This window comes from Tachypleus tridentatus, unplaced genomic scaffold, assembly GCF_004210375.1.
Source record: "Tachypleus tridentatus isolate NWPU-2018 unplaced genomic scaffold, ASM421037v1 Hic_cluster_2, whole genome shotgun sequence".
NCBI classification, from domain to species: Eukaryota; Metazoa; Arthropoda; class Merostomata; order Xiphosura; family Limulidae; genus Tachypleus; species Tachypleus tridentatus.
The window spans coordinates 55,054,939-55,075,010 of record NW_027467782.1 but is presented as its reverse complement, the minus strand read 5'-3'; positions in this window follow the sequence as shown (position 1 = coordinate 55,075,010).

The window sequence follows — 20,072 nt, the reverse complement described above, 5'->3', positions numbered from 1 at the left end:
TAATACTGTCTGTTTTATATCCATATAACTACTACTCTATATAAATATAATAATACTGTTTTATATCCGTATAACTACTTATGTATATAATATAATAATACTGTTTTATATCCATATAACTACTACTCTATATAAATATAATAATACTGTTTGATATCCATATAACTACTACTCTATATAAATATAATAATACTGTTTTATATCCATATAACTACTTATCTATATAAATATAATAATACTGTCTGTTTTATATCCATATATCTACTACTCTATATAAATATAATAATACTGTTTTATATCCGTATAACTACTTATCTATATAATATAATAATACTGTTTTATATCCAGATAACTACTTCTCTATATAAATATAATAATACTCTCTTTTATATCCATATAACTACTTATGTATATAATATAATAATACTGTTTTATATCCATATAACTACTACTCTATATAAATATAATAATACTGTTTGATATCCGTATAACTACTTATCTATATAATATAATAATACTGTTTTATATTCATATAACTACTACTCTATCAGTGTGACAACTAGATCAACTGATTGAACACTCACAAATCTTGGGTGTGGTTTGATTTGTTTCAAATTACGCACCAAGCTATACAATGAGCTACCTGTGCTCTCCAAACACGGGTATCAAAACCCGGTTTTTAGCGTTGTTAGTCCGCAGACGTTCTGATGTGTCACTGAGCGGCTCTTAAGTGTGAAAACACGAGCAAATATTTACACAGTTATATTCGTATTTCACTTTGCTATTCATTCTAATTTACTTGTGAGAGTCTGAAAACGAGATGTAACTTTTCACAGCCTATGTACATACGGGTATTTCAACCGAATTCGACAGTTTATTGTCTATTTATCGATTAGTAACAATAACTGTCTTATCAGATCGCTGATCTGATCGGCGTGATTGGTGGATTACCAGTTTACCCTCTACTCTCACGATACAAATCACTCTTTTAACATAGTTAGATATCCACTTTGTATACGTTTGAAAATATAGGTGTTCAGTGCCACCTTGTGTTGAGGATAGAATGAAGGTATAACTCGACAGTAGCGCAGCTCAGAGCATCTCTTAGAACAATCCTCGCTTACTGCGTCCAATAGGAGGTCGGGGCTGGGAGGATACAATACTCTAAGGATATCGCTTACACTTGTAGAAAAGTTCTGTCCAAAACAACTCTTGTCTTCAAACTGAGAAGGAACGTTGATATACGAAGTGTACGGTAAGTGTATGTTATGTTAGGCCTAACTGTCATATCTGGTTGCTTAGGTCTAACTATCGTGTCTTTTACTTTAAGTCCAACTGTGACGTCTTTTACATTAGGCCCAACTGTAATGTCTGTTACATTAGATCTAACTGTGATGTCTGTTACATTAGGTGTAGCTGCCATGTCTGGTTCATTAGGTCTAACTTCATGTCTGTTACATTAGGTGTAGCTGTCATGTATGTTCATTAGGTCTAACTGTCATGTCTTACATTAGGTGTAGCTGTCATGTCTGTTAAATTAGGTACAACTGTCATGTCTGTTACATTAGGTCTAACTATTGTGTATGTTAGGCTCGGCATGGCCAGGTGGGTTAAAGCGTTCGGCTCGTAATCTGAGGGTCACGGGTTTGAATCCCCGTCGCACCTACATGCTCGCCCTTTCAGCCGTGGGGGCGTTATAATGTGACAATCAATCCCACTATTCGTTGGAAAAAGAGTAGCCCAACAGTTGGCGGTGGGGATGATGATTAGCTGCTTTCCCTCTAGTCTTACACTACCAAATTAGGAACAGCTAGCGCAGATAGCCCTTGTGTAGCGAGATTAAAAAACCAAAACAAATCTGTGTTTGTTACATTAGGTCCAACTGTGATGTCTCTTACATTAGGTCTTGCTGTCATATCTGTTACATTAGCTCTAACTGTCGTGTCTTTTTCATTTAGTCCAACTGTCATGTCTATCATGTCTATGGTACATCTTTTTTAACAGGCGTTAATTAAGATAACCATAATGTAGCTATGGTACATCTGGTTTATCAGGAGCTAAGTAAAATAACTATAATGTAACAATGATACATCTGGTTTATCAGGAGTTAAGTAAAATAACCATAATGTAACAATGGTACATCTGGTTTATCAGGAGTTAAGTAAGATAACTATAATGTAACAATGGTACATCTGGTTTATCAGGAGTTAAGTAAGATAACTATAATGTAACAATGGTACATCTGGTTTATCAGGAGTTAAGTAAGATAACCATAATGTAACAATGGTACATCTGGTTTATCAGGAGTTAAGTAAGATAACTATAATGTAACAATGGTACATCTGGTTTATCAGGAGTTAAGTAAGATAACTATAATGTAACAATGGTACATCTGGTTTATCAGGAGTTAAGTAAGATAACCATAATGTAACAATGGTACATCTGGTTTATCAGGAGTTAAGTAAGATAACTATAATGTAACAATGGTACATCTGGTTTATCAGGAGTTAAGTAAGATAACTATAATGTAACAATGGTACATCTTTTTAACAGGCGTTAATTAAGATAACCATAATGTAGCTATGGTACATCTCGTTTATCAGGAGCTAAGTAAAATAACTATAATGTAACAATGGTACATCTGGTTTATCAGGAGTTAAGTAAGATAACTATAATGTAACAATGGTACATCTGGTTTATCAGGAGTTAAGTAAGATAACCATAATGTAACAATGGTACATCTGGTTTATCAGGAGTTAAGTAAGATAACTATAATGTAACAATGGTACATCTGGTTCATCAGGAGTTAAGTAAGATAACTATAATGTAACAATGGTACATCTGGTTTATCAGGAGCTGAGTAAGATAACTGTAATGTAACAATGGTACATCTGGTTCATCAGGAGCTAAGTAAGATAACTATAATGTAACAATGGTACATCTGGTTCATCAGGAGCTAAATAAGATAACTATAATGTAACAATGGTACATCTGATTCATCAGGAGCTAAGTAAGATAACTATAATGTAACAATGGTACATCTGGTTTATCAGGAGCTGAGTAAGATAACTGTAATGTAACAATGGTACATCTGGTTCATCAGGAGCTAAGTAAGATAACTATAACGTAACAATGGTACATCTGGTTTATCAGGAGTTAAGTAAGATAACTATAATGTAACAATGGTACATCTGGTTTATCAGGAGCTGAGTAAGATAACTATAATGTAACAATGGTACATCTGGTTTATCAGGAGTTAAGTAAGATAACTATAATGTAACAATGGTACATCTGGTTCATCAGGAGCTAAGTAAGATAACTATAATGTAACAATGGTACATCTGGTTTATCAGGAGCTAAGTAATATAACGATAATGTTATACTTTTTAAAACAATGTTTTTAACTGGATCACATTGTGTTTAAATACATAGTACTAACAATATCCTAATATAATTAACTTAATGCGCTTTAAGTGGGTTATTAAAATATATAGAAATATCGCATTTTCCTTTTAGAATTAAATTTTTTTTTTTGTTTTTCTAGGCACTATATATATATATATACATATAGGGCCAGGTTTTATTTATCTTGAAATATATATTCACAAACCATTTACTGATATAAAGAGACATAAACTAGTGATTTGTTATGTAGTGATTAGTGCTAGATGTTAGCGTTGTGTGTTTACTGGTAATTAGATTGAAAATCTCGCGAGTTTTGTAACCGATTTTGCGACTTGTTAATTTTTTATGCCTCTAAAGTACAGGGTGGCCCGTAAGTCACTACCCATCCATATATCTTATGCATCCAGGGTGCCACCAGTATTTTGGTACCCACGCACTTGTCACAATACGCTCTTCAAGTGTAAGTGGGCTTACATCGGCCATATTTCTCTGAAAAAAAAAGAAACATTTATAATACATGCGTAATTGAATATAACATATTGATGGGTAGGTACTTACGGGCCACCCTGTACATAATATATATATGTTTTAACGGTTTGTTGTTGTTGATTTTTAGAGATGTTTACCCATGTGTTGATCATACTCTGTTTTTTAACAGTAAATGCATCTCGTTTCTCATATACCTTATTTTCCGCCTAATAAGCCGAATTTCTGGCCCTAAATTTCGGACCTGATTTTTGGGGTCGGCTTATTTGGCCGATCACTCCTTTCGGAAATTTCTTCTTTTGAAAATTACCATAGGCGGTAATTTTGTCCCATCAGCAAAGCACGTTAAGACTACAGTGAAACGTTGTTTCTGGAATTTCATTGGTTACCTAATTACAGTGAGTGGAGCCAATAACGAATGACATATTGATTCCATCTCTGTCTCAATACGACACGTTCTGCTTTGCTACAGAACGCCAATGATCACACACAACATGCATGCTGACGCTGAAACGAGACTAAGAAATTATTTTGAAGAAACTTGTCACTTCTTAAAAATGGCCTCGGCTTATTGGGCGGTAATAAGCAAAAACCCTCATTTTCAGAGCTGAAAATTGGCCGCGGCTTATTCGGCGATTCGGCTTATTAACCGGAAAATACGGTATGTAGTTAGTGAGTTCCGAGGTTATACCCACGATGTGCTCCCGGACATGCTTCGTATTTTCAGCTTCGGGTGGTTATAAAAGTAGCTGTTAATCCCCCTGTTCGAGTAAAGACAGTACGGCGAGTTCCGTTAAATGTTTGCTTTTTGTCCTAGTAATACGCTCTATAATAAAAACGGCAAATTTTCGATTGTCCTGAACTGGTTTAGTTCACATGTTCTACAAGAGTCACATCTGTCAGCGAATTAATAGACACTATGTGTGATGAAAAGTTTACTCTACCTATGAATAACTAACTTAATATCACCTCAGATTTCCAGAATGGAGTAGTGATTGAGCAGTGTACGGGTTTCAGGGATTGTGGTTTGCACGTGAATTACGCTGGCGTCACTTGATTTTTTTGCTACGGTACTCGCTTCTGCGAAGTGAGCCTTGAATCTGTTTGATAGGTCGGTTAGAGTCACGTGATGAAATACATTAACATAACTTGTGGCGACTATATGACGCCTCAGCATCTGATTATCTCACTGTTTTTTTAAAGGAAAGCGGTTACTAATACTTTAGATAAAGATAAAATAACATCTACTATACAACAAATTAACTGGTGGTATTATAGTTCATTTCGAGCAGATTTACTAATCACCTTGTCGTTCGTGGAATGCAACGAAAACAAAAAAAAAAGAATAATATATAAATAGAAATTGTCTTTTGTTGTGCTGGAATTTCAGCGGTCAGTGACAGTTCAGGGAGACAGTGAGACCGCTGCTGTTGTCCAGTAGATTAACAAACCACGAACTACAAAACGTTCCTCCTGTAATACACTCCCCAAAATGTTCATTTTAGAGATATAGAACAGTGACAGGCATTATACATTTTATTAAGGATAACCAGGTTTTATCAGTACTAGAAAGTTAAAGTTCGTGTCCCGTCAGCGTTATCATTAACAGTACGTAAAATATGTTAGTAATACGCTGCTGGCCTCACACTAGTATTAGTAATACACTACTGGCCTAACACTAGTATTAGTAATACACTGCTGGCCTCACACTAGTGTTAGTAATAAACTGCTAGCCTAACACTAGTATTAGTAATACACTGCTGGCCTAACACTAGTATTAGTAATACACTGCTGGCCTCACACTAGTGTTAGTAATAAACTGCTAGCCTAACACTAGTATTAGTAATACACTGCTGGCCTAACACTAGTATTAGTAATACACTGTTGGCCTAACACTAGTATTAGTAATACACTGCTGGCCTCACACTAGTATTAGTAATAAACTGCTAGCCTAACACTAGTATTAGTAATACACTGTTGGCCTAACACTAGTATTAGTAATACACTGCTGGCCTCACACTAGTATTAGTAATACACTGCTGGCCTCACACTAGTATTAGTAATACACTGCTGGCCTCACACTAGTATTAGTAATACACTGCTGGCCTAACACTAGTATTAGTAATACACTGCTGGCCTCACACTAGTATTAGTAATACACTGCTGGCCTAACACTACTATTAGTAATACACTGCTGGCCTCACACTAGTATTAGTAATAAACTGCTAGCCTAACACTAGTATTAGTAATACACTGCTGGCCTAACACTAGTATTAGTAATACACTGCTGGCCTCACACTAGTATTAGTAATACACTGCTGGTCTCACACTAGTATCAGTAATACATTGCTGGCCTAACACTAGTATTAGTAATACACTGCTGGCCTCACACTAGTATTAGTAATACACTGCTGGCCTAACACTAGTATTAGTAATACACTGCTGGCCTCACACTAGTATTAGTAATACACTGCTGGCCTCACACTGTTATTATTAATACACTGCTGGACTAACACTAGTATTAGTAATACACTGCTGGCCGCACAATAGTATTAGTAATACACTGCTGGCCTAACACTAGTATTAGTAATACACTGCTGGCCTCACACTAGTATTAGTAATACACTGCTGGCCTAACACTAGTATTAGTAATACACTGCTGGCCTCACACTAGTATTAGTAATACACTGCTGGCCTAACACTAGTATTAGTAATACACTGCTGGCCTCACACTAGTATTAGTAATACACTGCTGGCCGCATAATAGTATTAGTAATACACTGCTGGCCTAACACTAGTATTAGTAATACACTGCTGGCCTCACACTAGTATTAGTAATACACTGCTGGCCGCATAATGGTATTAGTAATACACCGCTGGCCCAACACTAGTATTAGTAATACACACTACTGGCCTCACACTAGTATTAGTAATACACTGCTGGCCTAACACTAGTATTAGTAATACACTGCTGGCCTAACACTAGTATTAGTAATACACTGCTGGCCTAACACTAGTATTAGTAATACTCTGCTGGCCTAACACTAGAATTAGTAATACACTGCTGGCCTAACACTAGTATTAGTAATACACTGCTGGCCTCACACTAGTATTAGTAATACACTGCTGGCCTAACACTAGTATTAGTAATACACTGCTGGCCTAACACTAGTATTAGTAATACACTGCTGGCCTAACACTAGTATTAGTAATACACTGCTGGCCTCACACTAGTATTAGTAATACACTGCTGGCCTCACACTAGTATTAGTAATACACTGCTGGCCGCATAATAGTATTAGTAATACACTGCTGGCCTAACACTAGTATTAGTAATACACTGCTGGCCTCACACTAGTATTAGTAATACACTGCTGGCCTCACACTAGTATTAGTAATACACTGCTGGCCTAACACTAGTATTAGTAATACTCTGCTGGCCTAACACTAGTATTAGTAATACTCTGCTAGCCTAACAATAGTATTAGTAATACACTGCTGGCCTAACACTAGCATTAGTAATACACTGCTGGCCTCACACTAGCATTAGTAATACACTGCTGGCCGCACAATAGTATTAGTAATACACTGCTGGCCTAACACTAGTATTAGTAATACACTGCTGGCCTCACACTAGTATTAGTAATACACTGCTGGCCTAACACTAGTATTAGTAATACACTGCTGGCCTCACACTTGTATTAGTAATACACTGCTGGCATAACACTAGTATTAGTAATACACTGCTGGCCTAATACTAGTATTAGTAATACACTGCTGGCCTAACACTAGTATTAGTAATACACTGCTGGCCTAACACTAGTATTAGTAATACACTGCTGGCCTAACACTAGTATTAGTAATACACTGCTGGCCTCACACTAGTATTAGTAATACACTGCTGGCCGCATAATAGTATTAGTAATACACTGCTGGCCTAACACTAGTATTAGTAATACACTGCTGGCCTCACACTAGTATTAGTAATACACTGCTGGCCGCATAATAGTATTAGTAATACACTGCTGGCCTAACACTAGTATTAGTAATACACTGCTGGCCTCACACTAGTATTAGTAATACACTGCTGGCCGCATAATAGTATTAGTAATACACTGCTGGCCTAACACTGGTATTAGTAATACACTGCTGGCCTCACACTAGTATTAGTAATACACTGCTGGCCTAACACTAGTATTAGTAATACACTGCTGGCCTAACACTAGTATTAGTAATACACTGCTGGCCTAACACTAGTATTAGTAATACACTGCTGGCCTCACACTAGTATTAGTAATACACTGCTGGCCGCATAATAGTATTAGTAATACACTGCTGGCCTAACACTAGTATTAGTAATACACTGCTGGCCTCACACTAGTATTAGTAATACACTGCTGGCCGCATAATAGTATTAGTAATACACTGCTGGCCTCACACTAGTATTAGTAATACACTGCTGGCCGCATAATAGTATTAGTAATACACTGCTGGCCTAACACTAGTATTAGTAATACACTGCTGGCCTCACACTAGTATTAGTAATACACTGCTGGCCTCACACTAGTATTAGTAATACACTGCTGGCCTAACACTAGTATTAGTAATACACTTCTGGCCTCACACTAGCATTAGTAATACACTGCTGGCCGCACAATAGTATTAGTAATACACTGCTGGCCTAACACTAGTATTAGTAATACACTGCTGGCTCCTCACACTAGTATTAGTAATACACTGCTGGCCCAACACTAGTATTAGTAATACACTGCTGGCCTAACACTAGTATTAGTAATACACTTCTGGCCTCACACTAGTATTAGTAATACACTGCTGGCCTAACACTAGTATTAGTAATACACTGCTGGCCTAACACTAGTATTAGTAATACACTGCTGGCCTAACACTAGTATTAGTAATACACTGCTGGCCTAACACTAGTATTAGTAATACACTGCTGGCCTAACACTAGTATTAGTAATACTCTGCTGGCCTAACACTAGTATTAGTAATACACTGCTGGCCTAACACTAGTATTAGTAATACACTGCTGGCCTCACACTAGTATTAGTAATACACTGCTGGCCTAACACTAGTATTAGTAATACACTGCTGGCCTAACACTAGTATTAGTAATACACTGCTGGCCTAACACTAGTATTAGTAATACACTGCTGGCTTCACGCTAGTATTAGTAATACACTGCTGGCCGCATAATAGTATTAGTAATACACTGCTGGCCTAACACTAGTATTAGTAATACACTGCTGGCCTCACACTAGTATTAGTAATACACTGCTGGCCTCACACTAGTATTAGTAATACACTGCTGGCCTAACACTAGTATTAGTAATACTCTGCTGGCCTAACACTAGTATTAGTAATACTCTGCTGGCCTAACAATAGTATTAGTAATACACTGCTGGCCTAACACTAGCATTAGTAATACACTGCTGGCCTCACACTAGCATTAGTAATACACTGCTGGCCGCACAATAGTATTAGTAATACACCGCTGGCCTAACACTAGTATTAGTAATACACTGCTGGCCCCACATTAGTATTAGTAATACACCGCTGGCCTCACACTAGTATTAGTAATACACTGCTGGCCGCATAATAGTATTAGTAATACACTGCTGGCCTAACACTAGTATTAGTAATACACCGCTGGCCTCACACTAGTATTAGTAATACACTGCTGGCCTAACACTAGTATTAGTAATACACTGCTGGCCTAACACTAGTATTAGTAATACACTACTGGCCTAACACTAGTATTAGTAATACTCTGCTGGCCTAACACTAGAATTAGTAATACACTGCTGGCCTAACACTAGTATTAGTAATACACTGCTGGCCTAACACTAGTATTAGTAATACACTGCTGGCCTAACACTAGTATTAGTAATACACTGCTGGCCTAACACTAGTATTAGTAATACACTGCTGGCCTCACACTAGTATTAGTAATACACTGCTGGCCTCACACTAGTATTAGTAATACACTGCTGGCCGCATAATAGTATTAGTAATACACTGCTGGCCTAACACTAGTATTAGTAATACACTGCTGGCCTCACACTAGTATTAGTAATACACTGCTGGCCTCACACTAGTATTAGTAATACACTGCTGGCCTAACACTAGTATTAGTAATACTCTGCTGGCCTAACACTAGTATTAGTAATACTCTGCTGGCCTAACAATAGTATTAGTAATACACTGCTGGCCTAACACTAGCATTAGTAATACACTGCTGGCCTCACACTAGCATTAGTAATACACTGCTGGCCGCACAATAGTATTAGTAATACACCGCTGGCCTAACACTAGTATTAGTAATACACTGCTGGCCCCTCACACTAGTATTAGTAATACACTGCTGGCCCTAACACTAGTATTAGTAATACACTGCTGGCCTCACACTTGTATTAGTAATACACTGCTGGCATAACACTAGTATTAGTAATACACTGCTGGCCTAATACTAGTATTAGTAATACACTGCTGGCCTAACACTAGTATTAGTAATACACTGCTGGCCTAACACTAGTATTAGTAATACACCGCTGGCCCAACACTAGTATTAGTAATACACTGCTGGCCTCACACTAGTATTAGTAATACACTGCTGGCCGCATAATAGTATTAGTAATACACCGCTGGCCTAACACTAGTATTAGTAATACACTGCTGGCCTCACACTAGTATTAGTAATACACTGCTGGCCGCATAATAGTATTAGTAATACACTGCTGGCCTAACACTAGTATTAGTAATACACTGCTGGCCTCACACTAGTATTAGTAATACACTGCTGGCCGCATAATAGTATTAGTAATACACTGCTGGCCTAACACTAGTATTAGTAATACACTGCTGGCCTCACACTAGTATTAGTAATACACTGCTGGCCTAACACTAGTATTAGTAATACACTGCTGGCCTAACACTAGTATTAGTAATACACTGCTGGCCTAACACTAGTATTAGTAATACACTGCTGGACAAAATCTTAAGGCCAATGAACATTAAGAATAAACATGCATTTTGCGTTGTTAGACTCAACCATTTATTTGAGTGGAGCTTCGAAAGATAAAAATAAGAAAAAGGAAAATAAAAAAAAACTTTTTTAGTATTTAATAAGGAAAATGTGAACACTATGAAATTAGCCTAAACACTAGCTGGCCAAAGGTTTAAGACCATACTGAAACGAAGCGTTAATCGGTAAACACGTAACGAAATTTAATCATTTGTGTTCAAGCATTAGCGTTGTCAACATCTCCCACTGACATCTCCTGTGTTACATTGAGTGAAAACATGGCAAAGGCTAAAAAGTTGACAAAGTTTGAATGTGGCAGAATTGTCGAGCTGTAAAAGCAAGGTCTCTCTCAACGTGTCATCACTGGTGAGATTGGGTGTAATAAAACTGCTGTTGTAAATTTATTAAAAGACACTGGGGGATACGGAACGAAAATTTCAAATGGTCGGCCCAAGAAAATTTCGCCAGCGTTGAGCAGAAGGATTTAACAGGTTGTCCGGCAAGGCACCAGCCGAATGTCGAACCAGATTAAGACCCTTACGGACGCAGAATGCAGCTCAAGAAAAATAAGACGGCATCTACGAGAGAAAGACTTTATAAACTTTAAACGTTTTCAAAGGCCACGCCTCCTTCCACACCACGAAACAGTTCGGTTAAACTTTGCTGAGAAGCACCAAACATGGGACGTAGAAAAGTGGACAAAGGTTTTGTTCTCTGATGAGAAAAAATTTAACCTGGATAGTCCAGATGGCTTCCAACGTTACTGGCACGATAAGGATATCCCACCGGAGACATTTTCTGTACGACACAGTGGAGGGGGTTCCATCATGATCTGGGGTGCTTTCTCCTTCCATGGAACAATGGAGCTTCAGGTTATACAGGGGCGTCAAACAGCAGCTGGTAACATTGGCATGTTGGAGAGAGTATCCTTATTGACTGAAGGCCCTCGCTTGTGTGGAAACGACTGGATCTTTCAGCAGGACAACGCTGCAATCCACAATGACCGCAGGAGAAAAGACTGTTTCATGGCGAATAAGGTGATTCTTTTGGACCATCCTGAGTGTTCGCCCGAATTGAACGTCATTGAAAATGTTTGTGAGTGGATGGCAAGGGAAGTATATAGAAATGGACGTCAATTCCAAACAATACATGATCTTCGTTAAGCCATCTTCACCACTTGGAATAACATTCCAGCCAATCTTCTGCAAACGGTTATATCGACCATGCCAAAGCGAATGTTTGAAGTTATTCTAAACGACGGCCGTGCAACTCACTACTGAGACCTCTTGTTGGACATTAACTTCCCTGTTTAGGACTTCTTTTTGGTGTGGTCTTAAACTTTTGACCAGCTAGTATTTAGGCTAATTTCATAGTGTTCACATTTTCTCTATTAACTGGTAAAAAAGTTTTTATTTTTATTTTCCCTTTTCTTATTTTCATCTTTCGAAGCCCTACTCAAATAAGTGGTTGAGTCTAACAACGCAAAATGCATATTTTTTCTTTATGTTCACTGGCCTCAACATTTTGGGCCAGCAGTGCATGTAACTTGTTCAGATTACTAGACTGAATATTTAAAAACGTTAATTATTTGGTTTCTTGTTATCACAGAGTACAGTAGTTGTGTGTAGTTAGTTATGTTGGTTTCTTGTTATCACAGATTACAGTACTTGTGTTTAGTTAGTAATGTTGGTTTCTTGTTATCACAGAGTACAGTAGTTGTGTGTAGTTAGTAATGTTTGTTTCTTGTTATCACAGATTACAGTAGTTGTGTTTAGTTGGTAATGTTGGTTTCTTGTTATCACAGATTACAGTAGTTGTGTTTAGTTAGTAATGTTGGTGTCTTGTTATCACAGATTACAGTAGTTGTGTTTAGTTGGTAATGTTGGTTTCTTGTTATCACAGATTAGAATAGTTGTGTTTAGTTGGTAATGTCTGTTTCTTGTTATCAGAGACTACAGTAGTTGTGTTTAGTTAGTAATGTTAGTTTCTTGTTATCACAGATTACAGTAGTTGTGTTTAGTTGGTAATGTTGGTTTCTTGTTATCACAGATAAGAGTAGTTGTGTTTAGTTAGTAATGTTGGTTTCTTGTTATCACAGATTACAGTAGTTGTGTTTAGTTGGTAATGTTGGTTTCATGTTATCACAGATTACAGTAGTTGTGTTTAGTTGGTAATGTTGGTTTCTTGTTATCACAGACTACAGTAGTTGTGTTTAGTTAGTAATGTTGGTTTCTTGTTATCACAGAGTACAGTAGTTGTGTTTAGTTAGTAATGTTTGTTTCTTGTTATCACAGATTACAGTAGTTGTGTTTAGTTGGTAATGTTTGTTTCTTGTTATCACAGAGTACAGTAGTTGTGTGTAGTTAGTAATGTTGGTTTCTTGTTATCACAGATTACTGTAGTTGTGTGTAGTTAGTAATGTTAGTTTCTTGTTATCACAGATTACAGTAGTTGTGTGTAGTGAGTAATGTTGGTTTCTTGTTATCACAGATTACAGTAGTTGTGTTTAGTTGGTAATGTTGGTTTCTTCTTATCACGGATTACAGTAGTTGTGTGTAGTTAGTAATGTTGGTTTCTTGTTATCACAGATTACAGTAGTTGTGTGTAGTTGGTAATGATGGTTTCTTGTTATCACAGATTACAGTAGTTGTGTTTAGTTGGTAATGTTTGTTTCTTGTTATCACAGACTACAGTAGTTGTGTTTAGTTAGTAATGTTGGTTTCTTGTTATCACAGATTACAGTAGTTGTGTGTAGTGAGTAATGTTGGTTTCTTCTTATCACAGATTACAGTAGTTGTGTGTAGTTAGTAATGCTGGTTTCTTGTTATCACAGATTACTGTAGTTGTGTGTAGTTAGTAATGTTAGTTTCTTGTTATCACAGATTACAGTAGTTGTGTGTAGTGAGTAATGTTGGTTTCTTGTTATCACAGATTACAGTAGTTGTGTGTAGTTGGTAATGATGGTTTCTTGTTATCACAGATTACAGTAGTTGTGTTTAGTTGGTAATGTTTGTTTCTTGTTATCACAGACTACAGTAGTTGTGTTTAGTTAGTAATGTTGGTTTCTTGTTATCACAGATTACAGTAGTTGTGTGTAGTGAGTAATGTTGGTTTCTTCTTATCACAGATTACAGTAGTTGTGTGTAGTTAGTAATGCTGGTTTCTTGTTATCACAGATTACTGTAGTTGTGTGTAGTTAGTAATGTTAGTTTCTTGTTATCACAGATTACAGTAGTTGTGTGTAGTGAGTAATGTTGGTTTCTTGTTATCACAGATTACAGTAGTTGTGTTTAGTTGGTAATGTTGGTTTCTTCTTATCACGGATTACAGTAGTTGTGTGTAGTTAGTAATGTTGGTTTCTTGTTATCACAGAGTACAGTAGTTGTGTGTAGTGAGTAATGTTGGTTTCTTGTTATCACAGAGTACAGTAGTTGTGTGTAGTTAGTAATGTTGGTTTCTTGTTATCACAGATTACAGTAGTTGTGTTTAGTTGGTAATGTTGGTTTCTTGTTCTCACAGACGACAGTAGTTGTGTTTAGTTAGTAATGTTGGTTTCTTGTTATCACAGAGTACAGTAGTTGTGTGTAGTTAGTAATGTTGGTTTCTTGTTATCACAGATTACAGTAGTTGTGTTTAGTTGGTAATGTTGGTTTCTTGTTCTCACAGACTACAGTAGTTGTGTTTAGTTAGTAATGTTGGTTTCTTGTTATCACAGATTACAGTAGTTGTGTTTAGTTAGTAATGTTGGTTTCTTGTTATCACAGATTACAGTAGTTGTGTTTAGTTGGTAATGTTGGTTTCTTGTTATCACAGATTACAGTAGTTGTGTTTAGTTGGTAATGATGGTTTCTTGTTATCACAGATTACAGTAGTTGTGTTTAGTTGGTAATGTTGGTTTCTTGTTATCACAGATTACAGTAGTTGTGTTTAGTTAGTAATGTTGGTTTCTTGTTATCACAGATTACAGTAGTTGTGTTTAGTTGGTAATGTTGGTTTCTTGTTATCACAGATTACAGTAGTTGTGTGTAGTTGGTAATGTTAGTTTCTTGTTATCACAGATTACTGTAGTTGTGTTTAGTTGGTAATGTTGGTTTTTTGTTATCACAGATTACAGTAGTTGTGTGTAGTGAGTAATGTTGGTTTCTTGTTATCACAGATTACTGTAGTTGTGTGTAGTTAGTAATGTTGGTTTCTTGTTATCACAGATTACAGTAGTTGTGTGTAGTTGGTAATGTTGGTTTCTTGTTATCACAGATTACAGTAGTTGTGTTTAGTTAGTAATGTTGGTTTCTTGTTATCACAGATTACAGTAGTTGTGTTTAGTTGGTAATGTTGGTATCTTGTTGTCAGAGATTACAGTAGTTGTGTTTTGTTAGTAATGTTGGTTTCTTGTTATCACAGATTACAGTAGTTGTGTGTAGTGAGTAATGTTGGTTTCTTGTTATCACAGATTACAGTAGTTGTGTGTAGTGAGTAATGTTGGTTTCTTGTTATCACAGACTACAGTAGTTGTGTGTAGTTAGTAATGTTGGTATCTTGTTATCACAGATTACTGTAGTTGTGTGTAGTTAGTAATGTTAGTTTCTTGTTATCACAGATTACAGTAGTTGTGTGTAGTGAGTAATGTTGGTTTCTTGTTATCACAGATTACAGTAGTTGTGTTTAGTTGGTAATGTTGGTTTCTTGTTATCACAGACTACAGTAGTTGTGTGTAGTTAGTAATGTTGGTTTCTTGTTATCACAGATTACAGTAGTTGTGTGTAGTGAGTAATGTTGGTTTCTTGTTATCACAGATTACTGTAGTTGTGTGTAGTTAGTAATGTTGGTTTCTTGTTATCACAGATTACAGTGCACACAACATTACTCACTACATAATGTGCAACTGTATATTATCACTAGTTACTTATCTTTTATATAGTACGCAAAGTAATGTGCAACTGTATATTATCACTAGTTACTTATCTGTTAAATAGTAGACGAAGTAATGTGCAACTGTATATTATCACTAGTTACTAATCTGTTAAATAGTACGCAAAGTAATGTGAAACTGTATATTATTACTGGTTACTAATCTCTTAAATAGTACGCAAAGTAATGTGCAACTGTACTTATTACTAGTTGCTAATTTGTTAAATAGTACGCAAAGTAATGTGCAGCTGTATATTATCACAAGTTACTAATCTGTTATATAGTACGCAAAGTCATGTGCAACTGTATATTATCACTAGTTACTAATCTATTAAATAGTACGCAAAGTAATGTGCAACTGTATATTATCACTAGTTACTAATCTCTTAAATAGTACGCAAATTAATGTGCAACTGTATATTATTACTGGTTACTAATCTGTTAAATAGTACACGAAGTAATGTGCAACACTATATTATCACTAGTTACTAATCTGTTAAATAGTACGCAAAGTAATGTGCAACTGTATATTATCACTGGTTACTAATCTGTTAAATAGTACACGAAGTAATGTGCAACTGTATATTATCACTAGTTGCTAATCTTTTGAATAGTACACGAAATAATGTGCAACTGTATATTATCACTGGTTACTAATCTGTTAAATAGCACAATATATCACTAGTTAGTTATCTGTTGAATAGTACACGAAGTAATGTGCAACTGTATATTATTACTGGTTACTAATCTGTTAAATAGTACGCAAAGTAATGTGGAACTGTATATTATTACTGGTTACTAATCTGTTAAATAGTACGCGAAGTAATGTGCAACAGTATGTTATCACTAGTTAGTAATCTGTTAAATAGTACACGAAGTAATGTGCAACTTTATATTATTACTGGTTACTAATCTGTTAAATAGTACGGAAAGTAATGTGCAACTCTGTATTATCACTAGTTCTAATCTGTTCAATAGTACACGAAGTAATGTGCAACTGTATGTTGTCACTAGTTGCTAATCTGTTAAATAGTACACGAAGTAATGTGCAACTGTATGTTATCACTAGTTACTAATCTGTTAAATTGTACACGAAATAATGTGCAACTGTATATTATCACTAGTTACTAATCTGTTAAATAGTACGCAAAGTAATGTGCAACTGTATATTATCAGTGGTTACTAATCTGTTAAATAGTACACGAAATAATGTGCAACTGTATATTATCACTAGTTACTAATCTTTTAAATAGTACGTAAAGTAATGTGCAACTGTATATTATCACTAGTTACTAATCTGTTAAATAGTACGCAAAGTAATGTGCAACTGTATATTATCACTAGTTACTAATCTGTTAAATAGTACGCAAAGTAATGTGCAACTGTATATTATCACTGGTTACTAATCTGTTAAATAGTACACGAAGTAATGTGCAACTGTATATTATCACTAGTTACTAATCTGTTAAATAGTACGTAAAGTAATGTGCAACTTAATATTATGACTAGTCACTAATTTGTTAAATAGTACGCAAAGTAATGTGGAACTGTATATTATCACTAGTTACTAATTTGTTAAATAGTACGCAAAGTAATGTGCAACTGTATATTATCACTAGTTACTAATCTGTTAAATAGTACGCAAAGTAATGTGCAACTGTATATTATCACCAGTTACTAATCTGTTAAATAGTATAAGATGTAGTGTGCAACTGTATATTATCACCAGTTCCTAATCTGTTAAATAGTACAAGAAGTAATGTGCAACTGTATATTATCACTAGTTACTAATCTGTTAAATAGTACACGAAGTAATGTGCGACTGTATATTATCACTAGTTACTAATCTGTTAAATAGTACACGAAGTAATGTGCAACTGTAAATTATCACTAGTTACTAATCTGTTAAATAGCACAATATATCACTGGTTAGTTATCTGTTGAATAGTACACGAAGTAATGTGCAACTGTATATTATTACTGGTTACTAATCTGTTAAATAGTACGCGAAGTAATGTGCAACAGTATATTATTACTGGTTACTAATCTGTTAAATAGTACGCAAAGTAATGTGCAACTGTATATTATCACTAGTTCTAATCTGTTAAATAGTACACGAAGTAATGTTCAACTCTATGTTGTCACTAGATACTAATCTGTTAAATAGTACACGAAGTAATGTGCAACTGTATATTATCACTGGTTACTAATCTGTTAAATAGCAAAATATATCACTAGTTAGTTATCTGTTGAATAGTACACGAAGTAATGTGCAACTGTATATTATCCCTAGTTACTAATCTGTTAAATAGCACGCAAAGTAATGTGTAACTGTATATTATCACTGGTTACTAATCTGTTAAATAGTACACGAAGTAATGTGCAACTGTATATTATCACTAGTTAGTAATCTGTTAAATAGTACACGAAGTAATGTGCGTCTGTACGTTATTACTAGTTACTAATCTGTTAAATAGTACAAGAAGTAATGTGCGTCTGTACATTATTACTAGTTACTAATCTGTTAAATAGTACAAGAAGTAATGTGCGTCTGTATATTGTTACTAGTTACTAATCTGTTAAATAGTACACGAATTAATGTGCAACTGTATTTTATCACTAGTTACTAATCTGTTAAATAGTAAACGAAGTAATGTTCAACTCTATATTATCCCTAGTTACTAATCTGTTAAATAGTACGCAAAGTAATGTGCAACTGTATATTATCACTAGTTAGTAATCTGTTAAATAGTACACGAAGTAATGTGCGTCTGTACGTTATTACTAGTTACTAATCTGTTAAATAGTACAAGAAGTAATGTGCGTCTGTACATTATTACTAGTTACTAATCTGTTAAATAGTACAAGAAGTAATGTGCGTCTGTATATTGTTACTAGTTACTAATCTGTTAAATAGTACACGAAGTAATGTGCAACTGTATATTATCCCTAGTTACTAATCTGTTAAATAGTAAGCAAAGTAATGTGCACTTGTATATTATCACTGGTTACTAATCTGTTAAATAGTAAGCAAAGTAATGTGCAGCTGTATATTATAACTAGTTACTAATCTGTTAAATGGTACAAGAAGTAATGTGCATTTGTATATTATCACTGGTTACTAATCTGTTAAATAGTAAGCAAAGTAATGTGCAACTGTATATTATCACTAGTTACTAATTTGTTAAAGAGTACGCAAAGTTATGTGCAACTGTATATTATCACTAGTTACTAATTTGTTAAATAGTACAAGAAGTAATGTGCAACTGTATATTATCACTGGTTACTAATCAGTTAAATAGTAAGCAAAGTAATGTGCAACTGTATATTATCACTGGTTACTAATCTGTTAAATAGTAAGCAAAGTAATGTGCAACTGTATATTATCACTAGTTACTAATCTGTTAAATAGTACACGAAGTAATGTGCAACTGTATATTATTACTAGTTACTAATCTGTTAAATAGCACGCAAAGTAATGTGCAACTGTATATTATCACTAGTTACTAATTTGTTAAATAGTACGCAAAGTAATGTGCAACTGTATATTATCACTAGTTACTAATCTGTTAAATAGTAAGCAAAGTTATGTGCAACTGTACGTTATTACTAGTTACTAATCTGTTAAATAGTACAAGAAGTAATGTGCGTCTGTACATTATTACTAGTTACTAATCTGTTAAATAGTACAATAAGTAATGTGCGTCTGTATATTATCACTACTTACTAATCTGTTAAATAGTACACGAAGTAATGTGCAACTGTATATTATCACTAGTTCTAATCTGTTAAATAGTACGCAAAGTAATGTGTAATTGTATATTATTACTAGTTACTAATCTGTCAAATAGTACTCAAAGTAATGTGCGAGTGTATATTATCACTAGTTACTAATCTGTTAAATAGTACACGAAGTAATGTGCGTCTGTACATTATTACTAGTTACTAATCTGTTAAATAGTACAAGAAGTAATGTGCGTCTGTATATTGTTACTAGTTACTAATCTGTTAAATAGTACACGAAGTAATGTGCAACTGTATATTATCACTAGTTACTAATCTGTTAAATAGTAAGCAAAGTAATGTGCACTTGTATATTATCACTGGTTACTAATCTGTTAAATAGTAAGCAAAGTAATGTGCAGCTTTATATTATAACTAGTTACTAATCTGTTAAATGGTACAAGAAGTAATGTGCATTTGTATATTATCACTGGTTACTAATCTG